The sequence below is a fragment of the Protobothrops mucrosquamatus genome, unplaced genomic scaffold (assembly GCF_001527695.2).
Source record: "Protobothrops mucrosquamatus isolate PMUCROS unplaced genomic scaffold, P.Mucros_1.0 scaffold1699, whole genome shotgun sequence".
Taxonomy (NCBI): Eukaryota; Metazoa; Chordata; class Lepidosauria; order Squamata; family Viperidae; genus Protobothrops; species Protobothrops mucrosquamatus.
Genome location: NW_015387851.1, coordinates 132,749 through 136,805, shown reverse-complemented (window position 1 = coordinate 136,805; position 4,057 = coordinate 132,749).

Below are 4,057 nucleotides of genomic sequence, written 5' to 3'. Positions count from 1 at the left end.
AAGGCAAGACAAGAACCAATGGATGAAAACTAATCAAGGAGAGATGCAACCTAGAACTAAGGAGAAATTTCCTAATGGTGAGAACAATCAACCAGTGGAATGGCTCGCCTTTAGAAGTTGTGAGTGTCCCATCATTGGACGCTGTCAAGAAGATACTGGGCAGCCATTTGTCTGAAATAGTATAGATTCTCCTGCTCAAACAGGGGTTGGATTAGATCACCTCCAAGGTCCCTTCCAACTCTGTTATTCTATTTCCATGATTGGAGGCAAAGGACAAATGTAAATAATTGAGAAGAAGCTCACTTACCTGCATGACAGAACAAGCTATCCATATACTAGATTGGGGCATATATGTGTACTATAAAAACAAATCTATGGGAAGGGCTGGCAAGAGCTACCATATTGGATTCCACTGTTTCTGCCAGATTTCCCAGCCTGGAAATCACAAACTGCCTGGTGTTTCAGAGTTTACCAGGACTCTTAATGAATGATTCTGTTGATGTCTCTCAGACATGGTTGAGCTAGATAAGTGTTTTAGTTGCAGGAAAGAATGACGTATCTGCCAGTTGATTGCCTATGAAAGTGCAAGATGTCTGAGGTTAAAATTCAAGGCTTTCTCCTCTCATCTTTCTGAACTGATTCTTGACACAGCAAATTGTAGCCTTGAAATCCAATGTTTTTTGTATGTTTATCTAAGATCAACCTATGTCCTGAGAATTTTTGGTTCCTGTCTTACCCAACACAATTCTGATACCTGCAAGCTGCAATGGAGCTCACTTGCAGTTTGCTTTTCCTACTCAAAATTCCAGTTTTGTGATAAATGCATTGCTAAAAATATTATTATATTTTGAAAACAGGGATATTAAAAACAGGCATTACATCAGGAGACCTGTGCTTTTAAAAAGCCAACTACAAATAGTCCTCACCTTACTACCATAAAGGCCCATGGAATTTCTGTTGTAAGTCATTATGGTCATAAGTCAAGGCACCCATGTGACCGACCTGATTATTATTTATTTATTTATTTATTTATTGCAGTGGTTGTTAAGCAAACACGGCTGTTGTTAAAGTGAATCCATTCATTTCTATGGGTGTTTTTTGCCAAAAACTGATCCAACTGGCTGGAAACTGGCAAAAAACATTGTAAATTGCAGTCACATGACCACAGAATGGTGAGATAATTGCCAAGCACCCAAAATGCAGTCATGTGACTGCACAGGGGTTCCCATATCAGAACTCCAGAACCAGGTCATAAGTAACATTTGAGGTGTCTGTTGTAATTTTAAAGAGTTGCTAAGCAACCATTCACTAAGCAAGGACTACCTGTGTTGGTGGTGCTTTGTTCTCCAAGTTTCTTGTTCAGTTTCTGAACATTTCATCACCAGGCTAAGTAACAACATCAGTGGAACAAGCTCGGAAAACAAATCACCGCCAACATCTACCACCCAAGCTACAAATATTTTCCATCATTTCTAAGGATTAACTGTATCCCAAAAATATATCTAACCAGGAATAACATCAAAGAAATGTCCATCACCTAAAAGATATCTTCTCAAATTTATATTAACTGGTATAAATTCTAGAGGAAGTTTGGTATAAAAGCTTCATGGATTTTAGAAAATTGTGAAAGAAATTGATAATTTAATTTAAATTTAAAAACCATAGCAGACCCAGGTAGCTTTACCAAGACAGATAATAAAATGTATTTATCTATGTATTGGAAAGTTGCATTCTTGCCACTTAAGACTCACTTTTGTTTGTCTCATGGAAAAAGGTATTTAAAGATCTAACACTTCTGAACAAATTGAAAATGGAGTTTTTTTCCTGCAAGTGCTGCCTTCAAAGTCAGCACCCAACATGGATTTTATACCATGGGGAGAAATCGTGTGAATATATCTAAAGGTTGTAGGATCCCAGAATAGCTGGTTCAAAAATTTACTTTGCTACTGAAATGTCCAACCTGAAAATATTAAACATGCAATCTTAGAGGGGAAATGGCTCATTTGAGGGATAAATTGGGCAGTTTCAGCACAACAATTTAAGCTGTTGGACATTGCTTGTATCTGACTCATAATGAAACTATCAAAAGAAAATCACTTTAGAAATTTCTTTTCTCCCAAGAGAGAGCCCAGGATCTACAACATCACATCCAGACATTGGATAAAGATAAAAGAAAACAAATTAAAGAACTCCTGCAAGGGCTACAAGTATTAGAGAGTAACAGTGGCATTCCCACTTTCATCCTTTTAAGCTAATAACTTTAAGTCCAGAAAATTGACATGGGAGTTGTTGCTGTACTCTCTAGTAACTTATCTTTCCTTCATTAAAAATGTGATTATTTTAGTAAACACTTCAAAGTCCCTTATAGATGATGCTGATTCTAAAATATGATCATTCTAGAGGAATTAAGAAAGTCTGCTCTGTACTTTCATGGGTCTTCCATCTGACTTGTGAAGTATAAATAAGAATTAATAACATTTTGTTGTGGGGGGAGTACATACTCTCCTAATCTGTGGCCTGGATATTTCCCTCTCCATAGCTACTCCAAAGCAAATCTCTATGCACAGTTTTTGATAGATGGTTTGATATTTTAGTGGAAATTAACTCTGTAGAAGCTCTATGTATCTGTCTGAAACATATTCTGGAACACTCTCTCCTGACATTGCCAGATCAAATAAAAAGACTTGTTAAATCTATCTGAAATTTAGATCAAGCTAAATCCAGCTAGTTTACAGTTTGGGTTAGCAAAACAATATTCTAATCCATCATTTTTTTAATTATTAGTTGGCTGGTTGATTTGGTTTTGCCCATAGAAATATCCACAACAGTTTTAATTTGCAGTTATTGCTAATATGGTTTTGGACACAATTTTCCTATGCAGGAATTATCCAGCCATGAGTTTCAACTTCCTGAAAGTTTGTAAGCAACATAGAGAAAAATTACATGTTTGAATATGACTAACCTTACACAATCGTTAAATAGAATCAGTACAAATCAATCAATACAATACAAAATATAATACAAGCTTACACAATCATTAAATAATCATTAAAGTTGAAACAAATATAGCAAATATAGACACCAGTCAATAAATTTTACCAATGTACTGGTATGTTAATAAAGAGGGTGTAAGCCAAGAATGTATGAAGAAAGATACATATCTTTTAATTCCAAAACTGATTTTGGAGAAAAATGGCCTCAGTGTATTTTTCTCTGCAACTAAACAAACTAAAATGACATCTGGAAACAAATCATGCACAAAATGTTGCCAGGTTTTATTACTAGTTTATTAGTATGTAGATTAAGAATTAATCATGTATTTCTTCTCCAACTTGAATCCAAGTACAGTTGGTTGTCTTTCCTTGAATGGCTTGTCTAGATTTATTTATCATTTTAGGGGTTCTAGTTAGGGAACCCCTGCTCTAAAATCTCCATTTCCTTTTTAATAAAGATTTCCCTTATATCATTTGTTCTTTCACAGGGAGGGAGGGAGGAAGGAAGGAAGAAAGAAAGAAAGGACTTCAGTATATAAGCCTCTTCTCTTTTTTTCCTTCCCTCCCTCCTTTCGCTATATCTTTTTGGCATAAACATTGTTTGGCCACATTTTTTCCTTAAGCTGATATGGGAAGAAGTTTGTACAGATATTTTTTTTCTTTTTTGAAAAGCAGAAAATAGATTTCACCACACTGAGTAATGAAGTTTCAGTGGCTGGATCAATATTTTTGGTGGATCTTGCAAATCTGCTCTTAATTTAATCCATGGTGGATTTATTCCACATATTTGCTAGGCCTGTGGGAGGTACTGAACATTACTAGTACAAGGCAATTTGTATCGCCAGGACTACAGTATACTATTCCCCTTTTTAAGGGTTCACAATAATGAGGTCGATTTCTTCCAAACACTTTGCATCATTCTGGTGTCACTTCTGGTAACCAGAAGAGGGCTTATGGGTGTACAAAAGTCTCCTTCAACCCTCCCAATAGTTCACTGGAAACTTTAGAAGAAGCCATCAGAGAGAGAAGTAATGTAGTAATTTTGCTTTCCTCTTTGGAAGCGG